This window comes from Notamacropus eugenii, chromosome 3 (assembly GCF_028372415.1).
Source record: "Notamacropus eugenii isolate mMacEug1 chromosome 3, mMacEug1.pri_v2, whole genome shotgun sequence".
Taxonomy (NCBI): Eukaryota; Metazoa; Chordata; class Mammalia; order Diprotodontia; family Macropodidae; genus Notamacropus; species Notamacropus eugenii.
The window spans coordinates 428,849,171-428,862,127 of record NC_092874.1 but is presented as its reverse complement, the minus strand read 5'-3'; the positions used below and the strand labels follow the sequence as shown (position 1 = coordinate 428,862,127).

At 40.3% G+C, this 12,957-nt stretch overlaps 1 protein-coding gene and 1 pseudogene across 1 annotated transcript in view; one reads left to right on the top strand and one right to left on the bottom strand.

Annotated features, from left to right (window-relative positions):
• The first annotated feature begins 1,449 nt into the window (after positions 1-1,449).
• Positions 1,450-12,957, top strand: part of ALDH1L1 (aldehyde dehydrogenase 1 family member L1) — a 76,514-nt gene continuing 65,006 nt past the window's right edge. The window contains exon 1 of the mRNA XM_072598354.1: positions 1,450-1,627. The gene's annotated coding sequence lies outside the window, so the exon portion shown is untranslated. The remainder of the gene's footprint in view (positions 1,628-12,957) is intronic.
• On the bottom strand, positions 8,762-9,694 carry LOC140497424 (caspase-3 pseudogene; annotated as a pseudogene).

Here is a 12,957-nt window from a genome sequence, read left to right as displayed (position 1 = left end):
CTTTGGTTTGCATGGGAAATAGGCCATATGGGGCCAGGTGTGTGGCTCCCATCTCTGCACATCTATATGTAACAGGAAAACAACCTTGAAGTGGCATCCAAACTCTGATCAATGCAGTGATCAATCTTAATGCCAGAGGACTGACAGCGAAACACGCCTACCTCCTCTGGAAGAGAGGTAGGGGAAGGGAATGGGAGAGAATAAGCATTTATTTATTTATCTATTCATTTTTGCAAAATGATATGCAGACTATATTGCCAGACATGGATTAAGTATTCATGTGTTTTACTTAACTATACTTCCCCCCCCCCCCCCAAGGGATGGGAGAGGAGCAGACACATTAGAAAATGATGATGCAAAAAGTAACACGAAAAAAAATATTAGGACTTGGGATTCACCAAGACCGATATTGAAATCCCATCTGTAAGACAGTCCATCATGTATTATTATTCCCATTTTACAGACGACACAACTGAAGTTCAGAATGGTAAAGTGACTTCATCCATAGTCATGCAACCAGAAAGTGTTGGGGGCCAGATTCAAATGTAGATCTCTCTAGACTCCAATTTCAGAGCTCCTTCTACTGATCAAACCATGTCAAACTAGTCTCCTGACTAGTACAGGAAAAAATCATTATACTCCACTGAGATTAGTCTGACAACTAGGGAGATTATGGGGAGTCAGAGGAAAGCGCTACTCTACCATCTACTATGTGACATTCAACATGTCATTCAACCTTGTTGAGCCTTAATTTCCTCAGCTATAAAATAGGGATAACATTTTAATCAATCAATACATATTTTTAAGTACCTACTATGTATCTGGCACAGTGCCAAGCCTATCTGACTGGACTGCTTGGGAGGATCGTCTTTTACAAGACTTGCAAACCAGTTGTTCCAAAAGTCAAGCGCAGTTGTTTTTTTTTAAGCTATTAGCTTTAAGTTTTAGTTTTAAAACTATTAGCTTGAAAATGGCACTAACACTTTTGGGACACCCTGTATAAAAGCGATGATATGATGTGATTTAGGACAATATGCTCGGTCCCCTAAGGTGGGGAGAATGTGTAGAAGGGCAGGGCACGATTCCGAAAGTCATTTAGTTCAGGATCTTCCTTTTACAAGGGAGTTCCGGAATGGGAAGTCCTACGTCGCTTTGGTCTAGTGAATCCAGGGCTTGCAGAAGAGCGAGTGGCTGAGCTGAGACTTCTGACTCCAAGGTCAGGGCTGTTTTCATATTCTGTCCTTTCCCCTGCTCCTGGATCCCTAATTCTAACCGTCTATTCCCTCAAAGAAAAGAAAAAGAAAAGGCAGGCAAGATCTCCGTTTCTCCCCAGAGTTCTACAGACTCCTTCTTCTAAGGTTAAGATTTAACTACCTATAAAAGGGACCTGGAACTCCGGCTGGCACTGCAGCGTTTAAAAATAGACTCCACCCCCACCCCCACCCACCTCCCCTTTGCCAGCCCATCGGCCGCTCCCTGGGCCGCCAGTGAAAAGGCAGTTCGGGGTTTTCGGGAGTGCGGCCCCCGGCTGTGGCAGCGGCGGTGGGCTCTGACAGCCTCGGACCCCCTGATCTCGGCGGCTGCCCCGCAGGAGACGTCGACTCCCAGTCCCACCGTTGTCCTACAGGTGAGTCCAGATGCCGCAGGTGCCCCTGGCCCCAGCCCCATCGCTAGGATTCTGGGGGTTTTGTTCTAGGCTGGCTACGGGAGCTCCTAGTCGGAAGGTGGGGAGTCGGTGGGGAGACAGCACCCTTTCAGAGTTTCTTCTTCTCCGTTCCCAGATTCCCAGTACTATGTCTTCTCTCCTTTCCACTGCCAATCCAAAGAAACAAGTGTTTGACTTCCTTGTAATGGATGTAGATTGGAATTGTTAGAGAACCGAGGTTCTAGGCCCCTCCCAAAGCCTCAGTTTTCTCATTTATAAAAATGGAGATTTTGGAATAACTACAAAATGCCTTCTATCCCTAAATTCTGTGGTTCCTATCTGTCTTCCAAAAGCCTTTTCCTTTGAGATTCAGTTTAGTTGCCGTGTTCCACCTGAAGTTTTCCCTCATCCCTCTCACTTTGACTCCCCCCAGATGATAACATGTTCCCCAATGAAATTAACAAAATTAATTTAAGATAATATGTTCACCTTCTCTCCTATACCTCCTGGAAGGGATTTGCAATAAGTCTGTATAGGTGTGAGTGTACCTTACAAAACTAAAACCTGCTCAAAGGCAAGGCCTGAGTGGCTTTTCATATTTTTATTCACATATCTCTGAAACAATGAGTATGTGAGCTCATTATCATGCATGTATTTTGATTTTTGTTTGGTCTGGACCTAAGAGGTCATTGGTATAGAGAGGTGGCTCTTAAATTGTGGACCTTTAGGGTCCCAGAATCCCTTTCAGGAAGTCTATGAGGTCAAAATTATTTTCATAATAGTGCTAAAATGCTTTAATTCCTAATATCAATGGATATAACCCACATACACAAAACTTCTTTGGGGTCCTCAATAATTTTCAAGCATATAAAGGGATCCTGATATTAAAAAAAAAAAAAAAGCTTGAGAAACAGCTAGGTGGCACATTGGATGGAGTAGCCAGGACTGGAGTCTGGAAGGACAACCTGAATTTAAATCCTGCCTCAGATATTTACTAGCTGTATGACCCTGGGCAAGTCACTTAACTCTGCCTTGGCTTCCTTATCTGTAAAACGAGCTGGAGAAGGAAATGGCAAACCACTCCGGTATCTTTGCCTAGAAAACCCCAAATAGGGTCATGAAAAGTCAGATATGACTGAAGAACAACACCGATACTGGAGAATTCCTGGTGAGGAAAGTCCTGCCAAAACCAGTCTGCATCTTAAAGCTTTAGGTGCCTGGAGTGCAGGAAGGTGAAGTGACTCACCACAGGATCATACAACCAACATTGGGTCAGAGGCAGGATCTGAATACAGGACTTGGCTTTAATCTATATGCTCCGCTACCTACCAGGATGGCAGAATGAACACAAATTCAAATCCAGATTTAACATTTGCAAAGCTCTTTCCTCACAACTCTGTGAGGCAGATGGTTTAAGTGTTTTCATCACTATTTTACAGATGAGGAAATGAACTGAGAGAGGGGAAGTGGTTTGCCCAGACTTTGCAGAAAAGATTTGAACTTACATCTAATGCTCTTTCCAAAATGCCTACCGCTTCTGAGCTGAAAGGGACCTGAGAAATCATCCCCCCCACCACCAAAGTCCTCATTTTGTAGAGAAGGAAACTGAGGCCCAGAAGGCTTCAATGTTTCATCCAAGCCATAAGAAGCAGTAAGTCCCAGAGCCAAGATTTAAAGCCTGTTCTTTTGATAGCAAATACAACACAGGAGTAAAAGCCAAGCATTGTGACCCCAAGACTCCAAGATGCACATTCTTTCTATATCGTTCTACTTTCCTATTCAGATGCCTTTGCAATCTTCTAATCCAGATCTTAACTTTTAAAGATAAGGAATCTGCAGCTCATAGAAACTTTCCAAAGGTCACTCAATACCAGTACCCAAGTCTCACCCCTCCCAGCAGGTGCTCTTTTCATGGATTCACAATGTTTTCGGAAGGCTCATTCCAACAAGCTGCTCAGAATATGTCATCTTTCAACTGTTGCTTTGAAGGAAAATAAAACCAAGTCCTGTGTTTTCCCAGCCCTGCTCAGTTCTATCTGGAAGGAAGCCATGTCCGGAGCATTGTTTAGGGAAATCCCTTTTTTCCTGATTGGCCAAGTGCCTGGAAGATTTGGGGCCAGGGTCTTTTCTGATTGGAAGAAAGGAATAGTACCACTGGAAGGGACAGTCTACAGTAGGGTTTCTTAACTTTACTTTTTTAGTACAGACCTCTTTGGCAGTCATGGAAGTCTACGGACTCTTTCGTGGAATACCGTTTTTTAACGTATAAAATAAAATACAAAGCGCCCTAAAAGTCTTAGTGAAGTTGAGACACCCTACCTGGAGAACTGCAAAGAACTGTAATGAGGGGGAGGGGGAAATAAAATATATTAAATTTAAGAAATAAAAGCAAAGGAAACCTATATTAAAACTATACCTTATGAAACTATAAAAACAGTATTGAAATAGTCATCCAAATGTTTTCTTTTAAAAAATCTACAAGTTAGTTCATGGGTCTCAGGTTAAGAACCCCTGAATGAGTTTCCAGTTTCCCTCAACAGAAGCAAGATAGACCCATAGGGGAAGAAAGAGTCGAACAAATTAGATTTCAAGAACCTGGAATCAAATCTTAGCCTTAGGTAATAATATCATTGTATTTTACATGATTTTATTAGATCTTCAAAACATCCCAGTAAAGAATATTGTACAGAGTTATTATTCTTGTTTTTACAGAGGGAGAAATTGAGGCTCAGAGAGGCTGCCCAAAGTCACTAACTAGCCAGAACCTGTCAGAATTAAACACACTCACTCCAAATTCAATACTTCTCCCTACCCCACCTCACAATTGCCTCTTTAGTTGGCAAATTACTTAACCTTGAGCTAGGTGGGGCCGTACTACACAGAGTGCTAGACTTGAAGTCAAAAAGACTCATCTTCCTAAGTTCAAGTCTGGCCTTAGACACTTACTGGCTGTGTGACCCTGAGCAAGTTATTTAATCCTGTTTTCCTCTGTTTCTTCATCTATAAAGCTGGAGTAGGAAATGGCAAACGCTCCAGTATCTTTGCCAAGAAAATCCCAAATGGTGTCATGAAGGGTTAGACCCAACTGAAACAACTCAAACAGTGACAAAAATCTCTAAGAGTACCTTCTAGTTAAAAAGTTCTGATACTCATTTTACAGAGGAAGAACCAGAGACTCACAAGGGTTAAAAGACATTGTAGAACCTTAGAATAAGGGGTCCAGGCATCATCTAGCCCAATTCTGTCAAACTCAAAGAGAAATGGGGACCACTAAACCATCTAGAAGGATCCCTACAGGCCACATATTGCCTTAGAAGTCCACATTTTTAAATCATCCATGTTCTATTGTCTTTTTGTTTGTTGTGTTAAATATTTGCCAATTACATTTTAATCTGATTCAGGCTACACTCCAGTGCTCTACATATTCTAACCTAGTCTAGGAATCCTTAGTCTTTTTTGTGTGTGTTCTGGACCCCTTTGGCAATCTGGGCAAGCCAATAATGTTTTTAAATACACAAAATAAAATTCATAGAGTCATAAAGGAAAGGCCTATGAAAACAAAGGTGTAATTTTTTTCCCATCCAAGTTGAATTTTACAGGGGGGTGGTCTGTATTTGAAGAATGATTGAAGAATCCCTGATCTAGTCCAGCCCCTATGTTCCACAAGTGAGGAAATCAAGCCCCACAGAATGAAAACACTCAACCAAGAGAAAAATCAAGCCAAATATTAAATCCCCTACCATGAGGTGAATGTCTCTAGGAATGGGGACATCTTAACATTTATAAGGATCTATAATTTGCCAAGTGCTTTCCACAAAACAATCCTGTGAGGTAGGGAAGCCCAATGTAACAGGTAGGGAAACTGAGACTCATAAGGTAAAGTGACTTGCTCATGGTCATGAAGGTAGTACGTGACAAGACTAGCATTCAAACCCACTAGATCACACTGCCATGATCCAGATATCATCAATCACCTGAAGGCAACCACCCAGATGACTCTCTAATCCAACTTTCATCTACTGACATTGAATTTTTCCATTTTTTGTCATCTTTGCCAATTTGATGAGTATAAGGTGATACTTCAGAGTTTTTAGATCTTGTATTTTCTAATTAGGAATAACAAATATTTTTCAGAAAATTGTTGTTAGCTCGTTCACTTTCTTCTTTTGAGAAATATTTGCTAATATCTTTTGACCACTAGTTGTTAGGAAAATGATTTGTAATCTCATAGCTTTGTTTCTGTTTCCCATAGATTTGGGATGTCATTTTTATCAGGGATGTTTAATGCACAGATTTCTCCATCTGTCTTTTCATTTTAGCTGCTTTAGTTTTGTTTGTGCATGAGTTAAAATTTTACACAATTGAAATGCCTATTGTATCTTTTATAATTTCTTCTGTTCTACATGTGGCAACAAAATCTTCTCTTTTTCAGAACTGTGAGAGTTATAACCTTCCATTTGCCTTTATTTTTTTATACTGTGATTTTTAATGTTAAGATAATTCTAAATTCCATTTGGAACTTATTTTGGTATATGGTGTGAAATGCTAGTACAAGCCTATTTTTTTATTTGATAAAAATTTATTTTTAGAAGTAAAAATCTTCAAAGTAACAAATGTTTATTGTAGAAATAATCGAACAAAAATCCTGAAGTACCATTACGATTACATGCTCAATTTAAATTACATAAATTAGGAACATCATACATGAGTAAAAGGGAATAAATATCTCTGATGGGGTTCTTGGGTGCTTGTGCTTGGACCCCACTTTCAAGGTCACATTTCTCCCTATCCTTAAAACACTATCCCTGACAGTTTTCTCCCCAGCCCAAAAACACTATGGCTAGCAATTATTCATGAGTGGGCCCTCGTAAGGCAAACTACCTTTCCCCAAAATTAATCATGAGTGAGTCCCAGTGAGACAAACCATCTCTCCCTTTACAAGAACAAGCTGACCTCTGTAGAATTTCCCTTGTAAAAACAGTACTATCCTGTACCCACAGAATTGTCATGTATTGATTTCCACAGTTATCATATACAATTCAGAGGTTAAGCTGTAGACATCAACTCTCAAAGCTATCTTGCTACAAACGTAACAGGTCAAAAATGTATCCCTTAGAACCCCTTTCCCTAGTTTCCAGTAGGGAATGAAGACTGTGACTAAGCTTATATGTTATCACCTAATTAGCATGTCTGCCAGATAATCCATTACTTTTCCTATATAAGCTTTAGCATCACTCTTGTTAAATTGCAAAGTTCCTTGAGGAGCTCTGTCAGTCATATTAGTGTTACAATGAACCTCTGCCACCTTAACTTAAAGAATGCTTGAGTCTGTGAATTCTTTCTAGACAACCCTTTCCTGTACTTTAGTTCTTAAGGGGTCCCTGAGCCTCTCAAACTACATCATCTCCACTTGTAAATTTGAGCTTTTTACACTCAAATAAATGAAAATCACCAGACTAAAAGTTCAGTGAGGAATTAAATACCTGTCTTAACTAGATGTCAAGAGACTAAGATTTTAATCCCAGGCCTGTACTTAATTGATGGTGTGACCTCATGCTAGTCACCTAGTCTCTTTGGGTCTCATTTTCTCCTCCGTAAAAGGGGAAGAATGAACTAAGCATGGCACACAGGGTAAACAGCACAATATTCTGGAGGCAGAAGGATTCATTTTGTGGCTTTACTTGTGTGACCTTAGATAAGTCATGACTTTCAGTCTCAATTTCCCTATCTGCAAGGAGTTCTACTAGGTGGCCTCTGAGAACCCCTTCAGTTCTAGAGCTATGATTTTATGATTTCTGAGGTTCCTTCCAGCCTAAAAGTTCTATTTCAAAGAATCTATGTTCAGTAAGTCCTCTGAAAGTTCCAGAAAGAATAATGTAATTTAACTATCATTCTCATGATTATAATGGGAACACATGAGAAATAATTTAACACTCAGTTTTTTTAACAAAGGATGCCAATATTTTGATATGTCATCAGCATCCTTTGAAAAATTTTGGCCTTGTGGAAGTTTGATTTCAGTCTTTGAACTTGAAGGCTGTGTCTATAAACACACATATCTTTAAGTGGTCTCCCTCCAGCATCTTATCCATCCAAATTGTTTGCAGTTTTTCCTAGAATATCTGCTTAGACACCATTCTGCTGGGGTATAAGGGAGCTCAGCTGATCTACATTGGGATAAGCACTACTCTTAGGCTAATAAATAAGCTACCTTCTAACTTCTTGGCTTTGCAATCCTGTTTGCCCTTTACTCTTAAGAGCAGCTTAAAGCTGACTTTGAATTTTTACTCACATTTTCTTCTAAATAGCATTCTAATTTCTAAAGTAAATATTCAAAATGATTTTTATTTGACAGACAAATAACCCTAGCCCTACGTCCCTTTTATGTTCAGAATATTAAAAAAGCAATTTTAGTGTGAATATTAAGAAAATCTCATCTATGGGTCTCATTTATTTCCAAATATAAATTTTGTGAGGGAAAACCTGCCACAGCTAGCCTGTAGCAACATCGTTAATTCTATCAGAGTTCCAGGAATTATTATACTAACTTTCTGTAATTTGACGCAAGTTGAATGCATAATTTTACAAATTTGGTTAAAAATTTTTAGTCTGGATGAGTGATCCCATCTGTCTGAAGAATTCCCACTATGGGAACTCACTCCACTTATACTGATGTAAAAGGAAACTAAAATTTACAGTGGGTTCATTACCTGAACACTGAGATGTCAGATGACTTATCTATAACTAGGATGTGTCAGACAGGACTCAAACCAGCCCTTCTGACTCCAAGGCCATCCTTTTAATCTACTATGCCATGCTGCCTGTCATAGTTAAATAAAAATATATTTTTAAAATGCATCCATTTTCCCATAACACCTTCAAAACTCATGGTATCATATCACTGAATATATCCAAATAAATCTCTGTTCTTAAAGTTTTTAAGCTACAATAATCTATTTTTATAACAAATGCCATTATCCACTTTTTCTTTACAAATTCCGCACATTAACACCTAATTAGCTTCCACTTCTACTACCTGAATTTGAGATAGCTATGTACTGGTTCCATTAAATGTGAAAAATGGAGATTTCACACCCCTTCCCTCCCCTTTCCTGCAGGGAATTATAAGAGGTTCAAGGTGATAGATTTACATTAGCATGGAAACGTAGTCCATAGACCTATCCTATCAACCACTGGCTTGGTATACAAATTAAAATGCATGGATTTCCTTAGTGGAAAAAATATAGTTCCTTAGTAAGAATGGACACAATTCATGGCACCTGCTTCTTTGCATGAAAGGCAAAATCTAAGGAGTAAGATTGCAATTCTGTGGCAGACTTCCAAATGACTTGAGTAAGTATTTGCATAACCTCAAGTCTGTGAGTATACAGTTTCAGCATTGTACAAAGGGACCCAGCCTTTGAATTTCTGCAAGAATAGTAGCCAGGTGCTATAGAATATGCATATAAGAAATCTGCCTCGTATAGGTATTTTCTGGCATGCTATGCCATTATCAATGCCACTCTCTGTCTCAGTTAAGTCCCACAATCCAACTCTGTACCCTTACTCACCTGAATAGCAAAAAGCCTTTGTGTGTCCCATCAGATTTCTCCACTTATTCCTTCTAAAGACAGTTGTTAATCTTTTAAACCCATGTGTTCCATCCGTGCCAAAGATGATTCCTTCTTCTTTATGGCTTGGGAGAACACAAATGAAATTACTCCATTGACTGTAATCTATTTTAGAAAGACTGGGCATTAACTCAATTGTTTCTTTATAAGTCCCATCATTTTTATCCCTGATTTCATATTTGAGTCCCTTGAATGCATCCCTGGGGCTTCCTACATCTACATCTGTGCCAGACTGAAATGACATGCTGGTGCTCAGGGGAAGTTTTTATTATTGATTTTTCCCTCACCCTATTTCTAAATAATCCATTTTCTGACTATCTACTGACAGTCCATATTGCACTGACTTGCTACCAAGGGGGATCTTTGCTCCTGAAATTTGGGTGGATTTTGAATTAACTTGGATTTCAGAATTTACCATGTTCCTGACCAATCCCAATGTGCCTCCAGATTTAGCTCCGCTCCACCCTATAAAAAAAATTTTCCACCACACTCTTTTGTAGTTTTCCCAGCAGGTCAGGATCAGGTATATTTAGGTATTAATGGTAGAAATAGCACTTTGCCTATAGTGGTCAGTAGAGATGCACTGGAGCAAATTATTTTCTACTATGTGCCTGGCACCATGCTAAGCACAGGGCATGCAAAAAGAGACAATTCACACTAAGATATTAATGACTTTGATAGGGATTATGGTGTGGTGGAAAGAAAGTTGGCTATAAATTTAGGGGATCCAACTTTAGCAAGTCATTTAACCTCTCTGTGCCTCAGTTTCTTCATCTGTTGAATGAGGATGAGAATACCTTCACTATTTACTCTTCGAGGTTGGGGTGAAGAAAATGTTTCATAGACCTTAAAAATAAAGTGGAAATGGGATCAATTTTTAGGTTACTCCTCCTAGGATATTAGAGAGAATATAAAGCAGAGAATTTAAAGTACTTTGACTAAGAATCCTAGGGATAGGGATTGGATCTCTTATATCATTGATAAAGGGAATTGCCAGGTGAAGCTACATCCTCCTCCAATGCAACTTACAGTCTTAGAGAGATGCTTGGGGTACTGGGGGGGGTGTTTTCTGGTGACTTGCCCAAGGTCACACAGTCAGAATATGTCATGTATGGTACTTGAACCCAGGTTTTCCAGGATTTGAGGTCACTTTTCTAACCATGTATTTTCTTACCACAATATGTTGTCTCTCTTACCTTAGTATATCACTCAATTCAGTTCAATTTGTTGTTGTTATTCAGTTGTTTCAGTCATGTCTCACTCCTCATGATTCCATTTGGGGTTTTCTTAAAAGAGATACTGGACTGGTTTGGCATTTCCTTCCCAAGTCCATTTTATAGATGAGAAAACTGAGGCAAACAGGGTTAAGTGATTTCCACAGGGTCACATAGCCAATAAGTGTCTGATGCTGGATTTGAACTCGGATCTTCCTGACTCCAGGTCTGGTGCTGTATCCACTGTACTACCTAACTGGTATGAACTGCTGCAGACTAAAGTGGGTTCAGTAAAGGGAATCACAAAGATCACAAAAGTGAAACTAGATGTGGAACAACTGTAAGGATCAATCTTGACCCCAGAAGAGAGAGGAGGAATCACTTCCCTCCTTTTGCTAGAGAGGTGGGTGGCTGTGGATATGGAACACTGTATACTCTGTTAGATATGGTCACTATATCAGTTGCCTTTGCTTAACTGTTTGGTACAAGAGAAGGCCCATTTGGTGGTGTTGTGGTAGCAATATTTTAGAATGACTATGATGGAAAAATAAAAGGCAAAAAATCCTCTACTCCTCCCAATTTTCCCAATATCACCATCCTTTGTCACCCAGGCTTACAACTTTGATGTCCTCACCTCCTCACTTGAACTCACCCCAGTCTGTTGTCAAATTTTGTGATCTTTACCTTCACAACATTTCTTGTCCACTCTTTCCACTCACACCACACTTGTACCTCTTACCTAGACCCTTACAATAACCTTCTAATTGGTGTCCCTGCTAAAACTCTCTCCCCACACCAACGCATCCTCCCCTCAGATGTGAATAATGTGATATTCACAACAATGAGTTTCCTAAAATACAGTTCTGACCATTTCACTCTCCTCCTCAATAAACTTCAATGGCTCCCTATTACCTCCAGGATCAAACAACTCCTTGGTCATTTAAAGCCCCTGACCATCTGACCCATTCTTAACTTCCTTGTATTCTTACATTTTATTCCCATCTACACATGCTGTGGTCTAGTTACATTGACCTAGTTGCTATTTCTCCCACAGGACATCCCATCTCCCTCCTCCATGCATTTTCACTAGCTACCCTGTCTTTCCTCTCACTCCATGCCTAGAAAGTTCTCTCTTTTCATCTGTGACCCTTAGCTTCCCTGGTCTCCTTCAAGACCCAGTTCAAATCCCACCTTCCGCTGGAGACCTAATTCTCCCTACCTCCCCCCCCCCCCATATGTTCCCTTTGACTCTACTTTCTGGACTATGTATCATTAGTACGCATGTAGTTCTCTGCATGCTGTCTCCCTGTTAGAATGAGGGGGAGGGGTTCCTTGATAGCAGGGCCAGCTTTTTTGCTTTTCTTTGTATACTTAATATGTGCTTAAAAAATGTTTGATTTCAATTAGGAGTCAAGAGACCTGGATTCTAGTCTCAGCTTTGCTTCTTACTGACTGCAGGAGCAAATCCCTTACCCGCACAGTTTCCTCATCTGGAAAATGGGGATAATGACACTAGCAATGTTTATATGACAAGCTTGTTAAGAGAAAAGTTATCAAGACAAGTGGTCCCCTGAGGCAAATGGGGTCATTTCCAATCAGTTCTAGGCCTGATGAGAAACAGAGTGTGAGGGCTTACCAACTTCACCCTAGAACAAGGAGTCATTGCTACAGAGAAGAATATCTGGGGGCATCTATTTGTTACTCTCATGTAACCCAAAGCCAGAGGAAGGAAATGACTTGTATGAGATCTCATAGCAAGTTATCAAAGGGCCTGGAACTGGAACTCAGATCTTTTTTTAATGAAGAGCTCTTTTGACTCTAGGGGACACTGGAAATGTCCCCATCCTTCAAGCAGTCTACTTGGCTCCAGTAGACTTGAAATCCTACTTGACAGAAGCAGGTTCATGGGACTATGGGTTGTTAGAACCAGAAAGAACTTAATTCTAGTTTAACCAGATCATTGAGTAAGCTCCTTCCACTTAATACTTTGTCCCCAGTTAACATAGTAATTCCCCTGGGAGGGGTCGCAATGCCTAACTGAACTGTCATTGACAGACATGCATGAATAAGAGTTAACCTGACTTTCCACAGAAGACAGTATGATAGTGAGGTTGAAGGGAGAGCACAAGCCTACCTGGATCAGAGAGTAGGTGACAGGGAGTGATGCATAGTAAGACTGGAAATGTGGGCAGGAGGCTGGGGGAGGTTTGATCCACTGGAGTTTTTGAGTAGGGCAATGACACAACCAGGACTGTGCTTTAGGATGCTTAATTTGGCAGCCCTGTGGAGGATGGAGAAGGGAGACTGGCAGCAGGGAAACCAGTGAGTAAATGATTGCAGTGGTCCAGAACACAGGTGAGGAGTACTTGAATTAGAGAGACCGAGGAATCAGCAAGACCTGGCGATGGATTGGAGGTGGGTGGGGAACAAGTGGAGAGTAGAGGCAGGATGACTCTGAACGGGGAAA